Here is a 15,862-nt window from a genome sequence, read left to right as displayed (position 1 = left end):
AAACACGAAGAAAGAACATAACTTCTTGCTTATGCCTAAAAGTTATAGAGTTGGAGATATAATAGCATGCAAAGATAATCATATATAACAGGATGGCACGTATTCAAGCAATACAAAAGAATTTATATCTTAGTGGGCAAAAAATTGTTATCAAGTATAGTTTACCAAATATAATGCTACGAAACTAAAAAAAATTCATGATATGGTGGAACTAATTATTTATTTATCTTAAAGAAGGAATTACGTACCTACATATTTAAGTATTTTCATCAACTAATATGATTTTAAATAAATTTTCATCACACACTCATATATAGTCGAGCAAAGGAAGGCTGCTTTTTATATTTTCATGCCTAATATATGATTTGTTTTAACGCCGTATTCCTCTTGGGCCTGCTTGTATGGGTTTCGAGCATATTGCTAACAATCACTATCATCTACAATTTCGATGTTGACCTATACCACTCTAATGCATCCTCCTAAAGGCTTGCAAGGCTTCTCAATACTTGGCTGGTCAATCTTGCAAGGCTCCTACTCTACTTGGAACTTAGAGCAACAATAATATCGTCACTTAAAATCATATATCATGCATTAGACATATGGGAAATCCCTGCATGAAAACCTCTTAATTTTATAAATTCACCAACAGCAAGAAATTCAAGAAAATAAATTATATGAATTTTAATAAGCTTTATGACACTAGTCCTTGGCCAACTTTGTTTTAACACCAAGGCAATTACCATGGCTGTTCATAAATTCATATTTACAGAACAAAATTGGGGCATGGGGCTCAATACAAATCAAAAACAGGTTCTAAATATGTATTAGACTAACAACGGCAACCAATTAGACAAAGAGAGACTTAGTGCTCTAAGATCAAATTCGCATGCAAATTGAAAATTATAGGATTAGGAAAATCCTTATCTTTTCCCACCTATCTTTACTCTTCAAAACCGAAAATGATTCCAACTCTTGTCTTTTCCTTAGAGAGAAATACATGAAGAAAGGATGGATGAAGATTATTTCCTGCACCCAAATGGAGATTCTAGGAGCTTAAAAATTCACTCTTTAAAATATCAAAATACAAGGAATCTTAAAAATTACTACCTAGAACCTATATGGATCACAACAACTTGACAGAAAAGAAAAAAGAATAAAAAGGAGAGAAAATTAAAATACAGTTGATTTGAGGATTAGGAACTATCAATGAGAAGCTAATGGATATGTGAACATTATTTTATAATTTCATGTGAGACTCAAAGTGATTTTGATGGAATGAAAAGCTTTGCCATGAAAGTGGAACTGGAAACATCGAGAGAGAAGAAAAGAAAGCGTTGGGGCCTTGGGGGAGAAGAAATGTTTGATAAAATTTCACAGCAATGCTAAAACAAGCAATGTTGGTAGGCATTATATATATGTTGTTTAATTCAATTGTGAGAACTGAAATTAATTTATATAGTAAATAAAATGAGAATATTTTCTATTTTAAAAATATTTATTTATGTAATTTACTGACAGTATGTTTTATCTATATTACAATAAACAACATGAATTTTTTAATATAGATAAAAAATGTTGTCACTAAATCAGAAACATAATTTTAAAAGATAAATATAATATATAAAATAAAAAAATTATATAAATATACATATTCTAATTTATGTAAAAATAGAATTTAATCTTATATGTTATATTTTAAAATATAATATATAAGATTATAAAAATATAATAAATAAAAAAATTGAATTTGAACTATTTTTGCATAAATTTTTTATTAATATTATATTTTGCACGAAATATTCAAATGAGCACTTTGATGTCGTCATAAAGGAGTGTGTTTCTCATTCTAAACATCATGGTTCTTGTCCTTCCTCAAGCTTTTTAAAGATTTTTTTTTTAAGAAAAATGTTAATCAACCTTTTATCATAATCAATTTTTGAAATTTTACCATCAACGGTGAAAATTAGGAGTGGGTAAGCGGCCGACTCGCCCCACATAAGCCCACATTGGTAGCAGACGGACCGGTTTGCCCCGCACTCTTACACGAACTTAATACATTGGTCCGCATCCGTCACGCGGGCCTAGTTTTTAAATAAACACTTAAATTTGAAAATAAATATAGTTTTTTCTCTTAAAAAAATAGGAGGGCTAATTTGGTAAAATAGGTCAAATAAGGGGATGTATTTTGCAATTAAAAAGCCTTAAATTAAAGTAAATTTGGATTTTAGTGAGTGCATATGTTACACATTGCATCTTATTGGGCCTTGCTCAATGCACATGTTGTACTAAAGTCAAATTGGGTCTTCATCAATGCATAAATTTTACTTATGTCATATTTAAACTTATTGAATAATTGGTGTTACACATATACCTTATATTTTGAATTACTTAATTTTATATATTTTGATTATCATATATTTTTTTTTTCAGAATATAAAGTGTATTTATTGTCATTTTTAAATATTTATTTTGTAAAAAACACAAATTAAAAGACCAATGATAAGTATGGCTTATTTATCTTAATCAAATAATTTAAATAGTATTTTCTTAATTGAAAAATATTACTAATATACTAATTTCAATAGTTTTCTGGTATAAAATATATTTAAGTATATTATATATTTATTACGATTTATAATAAATAAAATTTTTGTTACTTCACATACATAGACAAATGACATTTCAGTCGCTAATTCGGTCACTAATCTTGAAACAGAAATACGTATAGTGATCGAATTATGTTCGGTCGCTATAACCTTGATATTGCGACTGAAATCTATTCGGTTGCTGTCTTCAACTACATATCGGTCGCTACTTCGATGGCTAAAGTACTTTTGTTTTTTTACATGTACAGCAATCGAAATAGCCACCGAAGCCTTCAGCGACCTTCAAATTCGGTCGCTAATTCAGTCGCTGACACACGGTAGGCATCATTATCAAATTTGGTCGCAAATTCAGTCGTGAATTGCACCAATAATAGTGTGGTCTCTACTTCGGTCGCTGCCGGACACCAAAATTTTTCGGTCATTAATTTCGGTTGCTAAATAGCATTTTTCTAGTTGTAAGGATTGAAACTTTGAACTTATTAAAATATTACTTTTAAATACATGGTTATTTGTTTTACCTTTTTTATTTATGTTTATGATATTAATGATCACATTATAGGAAATAGCATGATTCAAATTATTATAGTAAATCTCATATTTTTTAATTTATATTAGTCAATTTAAAAATATTATGTTGATGATATTAAATAAATCAATATTATTATTTTCAAATATTTGATAAACACACACACACACACACTCACACACACACACACACACACACACACACACATAAAAAAATAACAAAAAACTGTGTCATGTTCTTAAATTCGTTTTTATTTTTTTATCTAAAAAAATAAAAAAATAATAATTTTTGTTGTCATTATTAATTCTTTTTTTAAGCTCCTGTAAAATAAATTATTTGTGCTCCCTCTATCTTGAAAACATAGGTCGTGCGTTTACTGTCTCTTCTTTTTTCTATTTTAGTTTATTTTTGAATAACTATAAAAAATTCTCATTATTATAACTTTATTTCATATTTTAAAGAAAATAAAAAAAGATATTGTCACTGTTTCTTAAAATTCTTAATTAAAACCATGAAATATGTAAAAAAACATTTTCTAATTATTAATAAATATATTAATCAATTGAAAATAGAAATAGATAAGATAATTATAAACCTCATGCTATCTTTGTATCTTTTATATATCCAAGACTATGGGGAGATCGACTTGCATTTCTTTAGAACTAGAAGTATCATAATGAGTAGGACAACCATCAAAGCCTGAAGAAGGAGAATGGAGAACACGTAAAGTTTTCTTAAGTATACACTCCTAATTTTTTTTCGTTCATTTTTCTGTATGGATATGATTTAGACAACGAATAATTTCAAGCATAATTCAATAATTTTAATTTCCAGGGTTTGAAAAAGAACATCGTGGACATGGATTCAAGCATCTCTCTAGCAGGTAAGCATATGATTAAACCTTTCTGATATTAAATTGTGTGAAAAAATGTGTGTTACATAAACTAAATGTGCGTAATTGTTTTGTTCTAAAATCAAGAATTAATCTTTTTTTTTCATAGATCAAGAATCTTTGTAATTAAAACACATTGTTCAATTTCATGATTATCTATTTTTTTATCGGAATTCCAAGATAAACTATTAATCATTCTTTCATTGAAACAGAATCACACATAAAAAACAAAAGAGCTGGCCTCCACAAAAACTCTATTTTGGTTGAATAATACATACCTGAATTTTGGCTTCCCACCATTCATCACTACCAGCAATGGTTTTCTTCTCCCCATCCAAGCCAAGACCTGTGTCTTTCCAATAAGCTTAGCCCATAATTGTCATTCCTTTTTCAAAGAATCCCACCAATTTCTAAATTGTTTATATTCATATCTCAAATTTGTTGCCTTATTGAACTTTTCTGCAATATTTGCCCAACCAAGCTCAGTGAAGTGGTTGTGAGGTTTATTTCCAGCATTCTCCTTCACCTCTTCTATGCACACTTTCAACATAATCTCTGTAACAGCCGTAACTTTTAATAAATAAATAAGAAATTAATAAATTAATTAATAAATAAGTAAGTAAAAAAAATAATTAGGTCATAAATTCCCTCTATATAAACCAAATATTAACCTAGAGAAGCTTTTAGAAAACACATTTTGTTCCTTTCTTCTTTTTCTAACGCACAAGAACTCTAACAGAACAATCAGAGGTGGAGCTCTAGAGAGCACCAGAGATGCCACAATTACTAACGGAGAACATTTAAGCGACTACATCGAGGTAAGGGATGAGTTATTCACGCTTGGGGATTAGAATAAACATGTGTAGGGATCCTTAGAGGATCAATTTTTGGGTTATTTTTGGGTGTTTATGAAGTTTAATTATGTTTTCATGGTTAATCGCGGATTGAGTGTGTTTGATGAACTAATTGGTGTTCTGATACGAGTTTGTTGTAGAATTGATGTGTTTCTGTGTTTGGTGTGTACCATAGGAATTAGAATTCTTTATAATTAGCATAAAAATTGTGTGATGGTGATTTTGTTTATACCAGATATCTTGGCGTTTCAATCTTGTTCATTTTTATTTTATTTTATTTTCACACCGCAGTGTATACGTGTACATATATATTGATACTCTTATTTCACAAACTTTATATTTTTTTTACCTGGGTGATTTCTTGTCATGAAATTCATATGTGTAGGGATTGTTGGATAATTGAATTGGCTAAAATCATTTAAAGAAATTAACTAAAGCTGTATTCACATTGTAATTAGGCATTTTCTTGATGTTAGTAACTTAGTTGAAATATGTTTAGAATATAGGCATACATGTTGTTTATATAAATCAATATGAGTATATATTTTATTGTTATATATAATTTGTATTTACTTAATGATATGTTTGATATTATTGTGATTATTTTATAATACATTTTATATGTTATATATATATATATATATATATATATATATATATATATATATATATATAATATGTACGTTTACGTTAATATTTTGTTATATTATATTTATATGCATGTACATTTACGCTGAAAAGTTAATGTACCGCTTAAGTTATTATATATACATAGATTAATAAGTTTATATTTTAATATATTTACGTTAACTACGTATAAATTAATATATATATATATATATATATATATATATATGTTTCACGTGTATTTTTACAGTTATTTGTTTATAAGTCTTGAAGTTAAATATTGTATGTTATTAGTATTATGATACATTGTTATTTAATTGTTGAGTATATTTTGTAATTAGTTAAAGTGTGGAAATGTTAAACTGTAGACATGAAATATGGTTGTGAATGAGTGTGTGATTGATATTTGTAGTGATATTACTTGTCTGTGAGTTATGAGTTATATAATAACCGACCAGTGTTACCTTGAGAGAACTTTTATGCGCAGTGTTAAAGAAATTGTAGGATTCCTAGTTAGGATCCTGAAGGGTTAAACTGTAGCGCAATTTGTTAAATATGTTTGAAATATAGAGTGAGGTCGTGGGTATTATATAACTCATAAACAGTGTCTGCGTGCAAAAAAAAAATATTTTAGGGGTTGGACCTGAATCAGGAAGGTGAGGCCCAAACGGATTCTTCGGAGTCTAGGCCTTGGGGTAAAGATACTCGGTTTGAGTGCTCCTTTAAGCCATGTTGATCCCATGTGGTTGGGGCATTCTCGCAAAACAGAGTAACCCTGACTGGTCACCTTATGATGTTACTTAGTGAGAGTGACCGAGTATACCCATTGTGTGGTGTGTCTTGTCATGTACTCCTAAGTGCCCGGTGTTTTTTTCACTGACATGGTACCACATTGCATATAGGCTTGAGTCTTAGTATAATTGTTGCATAACGCTTGTTTTGAATTTCATTGAGTTAACAATTGTGGTTGAAGTTATTTTATGGAGTGTGTAACTTGAATGGGTGTGAATAATGTGTGCGATTTTGTGCGTAATGTTATTTATATAAATTCAGCTTTAAGTATTATATGTTTCACATGCTCTAATGTTTTATTATATACGAATGTGATAACTTACTCCCGGTGTGTGTTTGTGTTTGGGCTGATTGCCACTTTGTTTCAGGTGAGCCTTCATATGATGAGTCACATGCTAGAGATGGAGAGACTTAGTCTGTGATAGGGATATGCTCTGATAATGTGACATTGGGGCATAGATTTTACTTCACATATTATGATTTTCAATTTATGATTTACTGAATGATATAATTGCTTATACTTTTCTATTTAGTTTTTTTTATTATTTATTTAGAGTGACGACCTTGTTTTGAGCCGGGATAATTTTATCTTTTATTAAAAAAAAATTCTATTATGTTTTCACTCAGTGGATGTGAACCTTTCTCCTTTTGAATTGATTTAAATTAAATGTGTTTAAAGAAAAATTATTAATTTTTTGCATGTTTTTTTTTCTTTTATTTTATGTGTTTATAATCTTTTAAATAAATTTTGTATGATTTATTTAATTAGTTAGTTATAATTGTAAGGGTAGAGGGTGTCACATTTAGTGGTATCAGAGCAGGTCGAACCTTTCGCTATGTGTGTTATGAGCTTTCTGTGTTTCCTTGTGTACTCTGATGTGTTGTGTTTGTTTTGTTTGATTAGAGGTGTACTTTATTGTGTTGGTATTTATTTTTTTTTCAAAGTTTTGTTTCTTGCGTGACATAGGAAGTAATGGCTGCGAGAAATGAGCGAGAACGACTTCTTACCGAGGCCTTGAACAACTTGGCGCAAGTTATGGCCAATCAGGGAGGCGGTGGAGGAGCAACTATGTACCATGGGTTAGATCGCTTTCAGAGGAACAACCCACCTACTTTCAAAGGGGTTATGATCCTGAGGGTGCTGAGGCTTGGCTGAGGGAGATTGAGAAGATCTTCCGGGTGATGGAGTGTCAGGACCATCAGAAGGTGTTGTTTGCTACTCACATGCTAGCAGATGAGGCGGAGTATGGTGGGAGAACACTCGCCCACGTTTAGAGGGAGCAGGTGGTGTTGTTGTCCAATGGGAGACTTTCAGACAAACTTTTCTGGAGAAGTATTTTCCAGAAGATGTGAAGAATAGGAAGGAGATGGAGTTTCTCGAGCTGAAACAGGAAAGTATGACGGTGGCAGAGTATGCGGCGAGGTTTGAGAACCTTGTAAGGTATTTTCCTCATTATCAGGGGGAAGCTAGGGAGAGGTCCAAATGCGTGAAATTTGTCAATGGCCTTCGACCAGAAGTAAAGATGATGGTAAATTATCACGGTATTCACAACTTTGCACAGTTGACCAACATGTGTAGAATCTTTGATGAAGATCAGCGGGAAAGGCTGCTTTTTACAGGAATGCCAATGCTAGTCATGGGAAAGAGAAGAAGCACGTGACTCACAATCGTGCTAAGCCATATTCTGCCCCTCCCGGGAAATATGGAAACCATTCTGGAGGACAAAGGACCAGTGGAGGACTTCAACCAGTTGGTGGGAGTTCTCAGCCAATTAACAGGGTGTCTCAGCTGCGGGTAGAGGTAGTGGTGCTCATGCTATTGTTACTACACCACTCAGGTGTGGGAAGTGTGGTCGGCTTGGGCATATTGCTCGTGAGTGCACAGATAGAGAGGTGACTTGCTTTAATTGCCAAGGTAAAGGCCACCTCAGTACCAGTTGCCCATATCCAAGGAGGGAGAAGAGGAGTGGAAGTTAGAATAACCAGAGTGGACTACCAAGGACCACATGGAGAGTGTTTGCTCTTAGTGGTGTTGATGCCACACAGTCTAATGAACTCATCCAAGGTATGTGTTTCATAAGTCAAGTTCCCTTGGTTGTATTGTATGATTCAGGTGCGACCCATTCATTTATTTCTCGTGTCTGTGTTGAAAAACTTGCCTTGCCGTGTCTTCCTTGAAATTTGACTTGATTGTGAATACACCTGCTAGTGGGTCTGTTTTAACTTCTGATGTGTGCTTGCAATGTCCTGTCTTAATTTCTGATAGACAGTTTCAGATTGATTTAGTTGTTTTACCTTTGAGTCAGATTGATGTTATTCTTGGTATGGACTGGTTATCTTCCAATCATGTCTTATTAAATTGTTTTGAGAAATCTGTTGTCTTTCCTGAGTCTGGTGTGAGTGAAGTGATATGTTTTTGTCTACTAACCAAGTTGAGGCATCTTTGAGGGAGGATGCACGGTATACATGATCTTAGCTAGTATGAGTGTCGAGACTACAAACCCTGTGAGTGATATACCATTGGTGAGAGAGTTTCCAGAGGTGTTTGAGGAGGTGTCAGGATTACCACCAGAGAGAGAGGTCGAGTTCTCTATAGACCTAGTGCCCGGTACTGGACCCATATCCATAGCACCTTATAGGATGTCCCCTGTGGAGTTGAGTGAGCTTAAGAAACAGTTAAGGAACTCTTAGAGAAACATTTGTGAGGCCTAGTGTGTCACCCTGGGGAGCACCAGTGTTGTTAGTTAAAAGAAGGATGGGACTATGAGGCTATGTGTAGATTATCGTCAGTTGAATAAGGTAACGATTAAGAATAGGTACCCTTTGCCTAGGATAGATGACCTGATGGACCAATTAGTATGGGCTTGTGTGTTCAGTAAGATAGATCTTAGGTCAGGTTACCACCAGATTATAGTGAAGCCTGAAGATGTTCCGAAGACTGCCTTTAGGACCCGTTACGGTCATTATGAGTACTTGGTATGCCTTTTGGTGTGACCAACGCCCCTGGTGTGTTCATGGATTATATGAATAGGATCTTTCACCCCTACCTAGATAGTTTTGTAGTGGTATTCATAGATGATATCTTGGTGTATTCTAAGACTAGAGAGGAACATGAGGAGCATCTGAGAGTTGTGTTGCAAACCCTCAAAGACAATAGACTGTATGCTAAGTTGTCCAAGTGTGATTTTTGGCTAGAGGAGGTGAGCTTCTTAGGGCATGTTATATCTAAGGGAGGGATAGCATAGATCCTTCCAAGGTAGAGGCAGTGATGAGTTGGGAGAGTCCTAAGTCAGTGTTTGAGATTAGGAGCTTTCTTGGCTTAGCAGGATACTACCATAGATTCATAGAGGGTTTTTCTAAGCTAGCCTTACCTTTGACTAAGCTTACTCGTAAGGGTCAAGTTTTTGTGTGGGATGCCCAGTGTGAGAGTAGTTTCCGTACCCTTAAAGAAAGGTTGACCACTGCACCAGTTTTAGTGTTACCTGACCTGAGTGAACCTTTTGTGGTGTACTATGATGCGTCCAAGATGGGTTTGGGTGGAGTGCTTATGCAACGGGGACATGTAGTGGCCTATGCTTCTCGACAGCTTAAGATACATGAAAGGAATTATCCCACACATGATCTTGAGTTAGCAGCCGTAGTTTTTGCTCTTAAGCTTTGGAGGCATTACCTTTATAGATCTAAATTTGGGTGTTTAGTGACCATAAGATCCTTAGATATTTGTTTGATCAAAAAGAGCTTAACATGAGGCAGAGGAGATGGTTAGAGTTCCTTAAGGATTACGATTTTGAGCTTAGCTATCGCCCAGGTAAAGCCAATGTAGTAGCTGATGCCTTAAGTAGGAAATCCCTTCAAATGTTGCTTTGATGGTTAGAGAGTTGAACTCTTAGAGAAGTTTAGAGACATGAGTTTGGCATGTGAGATCACCTCTAGTAGCATTAAGTTGGGTATGTCGAGAGTCACCAACGAACTCTTGAGCGAGATCCGAGAGGGTCAGAAGTCTGACCCATTCTTGTCAGCCCAGTTAGAGTCCATAGTCGCAGGGAGAGAGAGTAGTTTTAGAGTGGGAACTGATGGAGTTTGAGGTTTCAAGATAGGGTGTGTGTTCCTAGTGTACCCAAGCTTAGGAGAACGATCTTGGAAGAGGGCCATAGAAGTAGTCTGAGTATCCACCCAAGAGCGACTAAGATGTACCAGGACCTTAGGCAGATGTTTTGGTGGCCGGTATGAAGAAAGAAGTTAATGAGTTTGTCCTTGCATGCCTAGTGTGTCAGAAAGCTAAGATAGAACACCAGAAGCCTTCAGGGAAGTTGCAACCTTTAGAGATACCTGAGTGGAAGTGGGATAGCATCTCCATGGATTTCGTGGTGGGGTTACCTAAGACCCCCAAAGGTTTAGATTCCATTTGGGTTATTGTAGATAGGTTGACCAAATCTGCTCACTTCATCCCAATTAACATCAGATATTCTTTAGAGAGGTTGACTAGCTTGTATGTCAGTGAGATAATTAGACTACATGGTGTTCCTTCTAGCATAGTCTCTGATAGAGATCCTAGATTTACCTCTAGATTTTGGGAGAGTCTTCATAAAGCCTTGGGGACCAAGCTTAGGTTGAGTTCTGCTTACCACCCACAGACTGACGGTCAAACCGAGCGCACCATCCAATCCTTAGAAGAACGCTTGAGAGCCTGTGTGTTAGAGTAGAGGGGTAGTTGGATAGTTTCTTACCCTTGATAGAGTTTACATACAACAATAGTTTTCACTCCAGTATAGGTATGGCACCTTACGAGGCATTGTATGGTAGAAGATGTAAGACACCTCTATGTTGGGTAGATTCCAGTGAGAGCATTGCCTTAGGACCTGAGGTAGTTCAGCAGACCATTGAAAAGGTCAAGTTGATCCAAGAAAGGATGAGAGCAGCCCAAAGTAGGCAGAAGAGCTACTATGATCAAGAGAAGAAAGGATCTTGAATTTGCTATAGGTGATCATGTATTTCTGAGAGTCACTCCGTGGACTGGGGTTGGTAGGGCGTTGAAGTCCCGTAAGCTCACACCTAGATTCATTGGTCCCTTTGAAATCCTAAAGCGTGTCGGACCAGTTGCGTATCAGGTGGCTTTGCCACCATCTCTCTCAAATCTCCATAGTGTCTTCCATATCTCTCAGCTCAGAAAATTTTCCATGATCCGTCGCACGTGATTGAATTGGACAATGTCCAACTGAAAGAGAACTTGACATATGAAACACAACCATTAAGGATCGATGATCGTATGGTTAAGCAGCTAAGGGGGAAAGAGATTCCCTTGGTCAAAGTAGTATAGGGAAGTGCTTCGGGCAAGGATACAACCTAGGAACTAGAGGGTCAGACGCATGATGCATATCCTACCTTATTCGATACCGGTAAGTTTCGAGGGCGAAACTTTTTTTTAAGGGGGGAGGAATTGTAACAGCCAACTTTTAATAAATAAATAAGAAATTAATAAATTAATAAATAAATAAAGAAGTAAACAAATAATTTGGTCATAAATTCTCACTATATAAACCAAATGTAAACCTAGAGCAGCTTTTAGAAAACACATTCTGTTTCTTTCTTCTTTTCTGACTCACAAGAACCCTAACTGAGCAACCAGAGGAGGAGCTCTAGAGAGCACCAGAGACGCCACAATTGCTAACGGATAACATTTAAGCGACTACATCGAGGTAAGGGATGAGTTACTCACGCTTGGGGATTAGAATGAACATGTGTAGGGATCCTTAGAGGATCAATTTTTGGGTGTTTATGAAGTTTAATTATGTTTTCATGTTTAATTGCGGATTGAGTGTGTTTGATGAACTAATTGGTATTCTGATGTGACTTTGTTGTAGAATTGATGTGTTTCTGTGTTTGGTGTGTACCTTAGGAATTAGAATTCTTTATAATTTGCATAAAAATTGTGTGATGGTGATTTTGTTTATACCAGATCTTGGCCTTTCAATCTTGTTCATTTTTATTTTTATTTTTTTTTCACACCACAGTGTATACGTGTACATATATATTGATACTCTTATTTCACAAACTTTATATTTTTTTTACCTGGGTGATTTCTCATCATGAAATTCATATGTGTAGGGATTGTTGGATAATTGAATTGGCTAAAATCATTTAAAGAAATTAACTAAAGCTGTATTCACATCGTAATTAGGCATTTTCTTGATCTTAGTAACTTAGTTGAAATATGTTTAGAATATAGGTATACATGTTGTTTATATAAATCAATATGAGTATATATTTTATAGTTATATATAATTTGTATTTACTTAATGATATGTTTGATATTATTGTGATTATTTTATATTAATATATACTTAATACATTTTATATGTTATATATATATATGTTTCACGTGTATTTTTACAGTTATTTGTTTATAAGTCTTGAAGTTAAATATTGTATGTTATTAGTATTATGATACATTGTGATTTAATTGTTGAGTATATTTTGTAATTAGTTAAAGTGTGAAATGTTAAACTGTAGACATGAAATATGGTTGTGAATGAGTGTGTGATTGATATTTGTAGTGATATTACTTGTCTTGTGAGTTATGAGTTATATAATAACCCGAACCAGTGTCTACCTTGAGAGAACTTTTATACGCAGTGTTAAAGGAAATTGTAGGATTCCTAGTTAGGATCCTAAAGGGTTAAACTGTAATGCAATTTGTTAAATATGTTTGAAATATAGGAGTGAGGTCGTGGGTATTATATAACTCATAAACAGTGTCTGCGTGCAAAAAAAAAAATATTTTAGGGGTTGGACCAGAATCAGGAAGGTGAGGCCCAAACGGATTCTTCGGAGTCTAGGCCTTGGGGTAAAGATACTCGGTTTGAGTGCTCCTTTAAGCCCATGTTGATCCCATGTGGTTGGGGCATTCTCGCAAAACAGAGTAACCCTGACTGGTCACCTTATGATGTTACTTAGTGAGAGTGACCGAGTATACCCATTGTGTGGTGTGTCTTGTCATGTACTCCTAAGCGCCCCAGTGTTATTTTTCACTGACATGGTACCACATTGCATATAGGCTTGAGTCTTAGTATAATTGTTGCATAACACTTGCATTTGAATTTCATTGAGTTAACAGTTGTGGTTGAAGTTATTTTATGGAGTGGGTGAACTTGAATGGGTGTGAATAATGTGTGCGATGTTGTGCGGTAATGTTATTTATATAAATTCAGCTTTAAGTATTATATGTTTCACACGCTCTAATGTTTTATTACATACGAATGTGATAACTTACTCCCGGTTTGTGTTTGTGTTTGGGCTGATTACCACTTTTGTTTCAGGTGAGCCTTCATATGATGAGTCACATGTTAGAGATGGAGAGACTTAGTCTGTGATAGGGATATGCTCTAATAAGTGTGACATTGGGGCATAGGATTTTACTTCACATATTATGATTTTCGCATATTATGATTTACTGAATGATATAATTGCATTATACTTTTCTATTTCAGTTTTTTTAATTATTATTTATTTATAGTGGACGACCTTGTTTTGAGCCGGGATAATTTTATCTTTTATTCAAAAAAAAAATTCTATTATGTTTTCACTAAGTGGATGTGAACCTTTTCTCCTTTTGAATTGATTTAAATTAAATATGTTTAAAGAAAAATTATTAATTATTTTTTATGTTTTTTTTCTTCTTTTCTTTTTTGTGTTTATAAACTTTTAAATAAATTTTGTATGATTTATTTAGTTAGTTAGTTATAATTGTAAGGACAGAGGGTGTCACATTTAGTTTAGAGGGTGTCACAATCTCAGTATTTTTATCACACCATTCTGCTTTCTTTCTTTTCACAAGAACTTGATTGAGAGACATCTCACAAGCTTAATGAAACAAACAAAAGCATAATCCTAATCCATAACAATTCAAAATTTAATGAGAAGAAAAAGAAATTAATGAAGAATTGGTTAACCTGTGATGCTAACAAAGGAAGAAGAAGAGATGACGAAGGATGATCGGAAAGAATGATGAAGTGATTGGAAGCACGAGAGAGAAATTTTGAGGAACAAGAGAGAGAAATTTTGAGGACATGCTTTGTCATTTTGAAATTTTTTGAGGACATAATTGTCCAAGCATTATTTAGGGAACAGATTCCCGAAAAGAAAATTTCACAAACTGGAAATCTGAGCTTCAAAAAAGATCTACTGAAAGTTTTTACTTTTATAAAAGCTAAAAAAATTAATAACCAAACACTCTTAAAAAAAATAAAAGATCTTTTTCTAGTAGATAAGATGGTAAAAGATTTTTTTCTAGATAAGATGGAAAAAAGATCGTTTGGGCTACATCCAAACGGACCCGTATACCGTTTGTATATGTGCATTCCTCTGCTTAGGTAAAAACTTGTCTGCACACACAACTACACATTTGATCATTTTTTTATGACCTTAGTAACAAACTACCTTGTATAGTGAATGTCTAATAGTTATCATAGTAATAAATCTGGATAGAGTAAATGGTAAATCATAGAGCTGTATAGTTTAGCTTTATGGATTTGTTTCTTAGTTTGTTCAGACAACATATTGCTAATTTGTTGCATTCTCTCAATTTTCTCACATAGTGATGACATTTACAATGAAAATGTCTTTATTTTTTTTTCTTGGTGTAAATATTTTCTTAATTTTCTATCAATTTTTTTACTTTTACTCAAATTTTCGGACAGTTCTCTCTCTAACTATGGTATTCTCAACATAATTAATTATATGGTGGTATGAGAAAAGAAAGATCGAACTTATTGTCCACCCTCCTCTCTTACCCCATCACCTTACGCTTGTAAATGAATACAGTTGCAACTAACCCTTATCATTTGTTTAGTGCAAGAAAAATAGAGTGAAAAAGACAAAATATAGCCAAAAAATAGAAAGATAAATACAATGTATCCAAACTATATTTTTTTATATTTAAATAAATCTATGCAATGAATGAGTTATAATATATTGTCTTTGTACTCCACTCCATCTCTATATTAATAGCATTTCATTTTGCTTCTTACAAAAATCTATAATGTATCTTTAATTATATTCAATTGCTTTTTTACATTTAAGAAAATCTATCCATGACAGTTCAAAAATAAATCTGGGAGATGATATCTTATATTTAATTTTTCCATTAAATATCAAGAAGTCATAAGTATGAATGATAATGAGTTAAATTCGATTTCCTTAAACTTTAAGTAAGATTTCAAGCTCAAATTTTATAAATAAAAAAATGTTTGAAAAAAATGATCCTGATGATTAAAATTTAATCATTAATAAAATTAATAAATATTTTACGCTAGTGTTCTGGTGAAAGAAAACCTTTCCCGTTAAATTTACCTTGTATTGTATGATATATATAGGCTAAGCACAGTGGTTGTTGACATGCTATAGGGGTGTTTATGTAAAATAAAGTTCACCTGAAATGTTCATGTATGCTGCTAGAATAGGGACGGAAAAAAAAAAGTGAATTGAATTGTGTGAGAATTAAGCCGAACTGAAAACAATTCGTTCGAACCAAACTTAATTGAAAAAAGTTGTAAAAGTTCGAATCAAA

The sequence above is a fragment of the Glycine max genome, chromosome 3, assembly GCF_000004515.6.
Source record: "Glycine max cultivar Williams 82 chromosome 3, Glycine_max_v4.0, whole genome shotgun sequence".
In the NCBI taxonomy this organism is placed as follows: Eukaryota; Viridiplantae; Streptophyta; class Magnoliopsida; order Fabales; family Fabaceae; genus Glycine; species Glycine max.
This window is presented reverse-complemented; position numbering follows the sequence as displayed.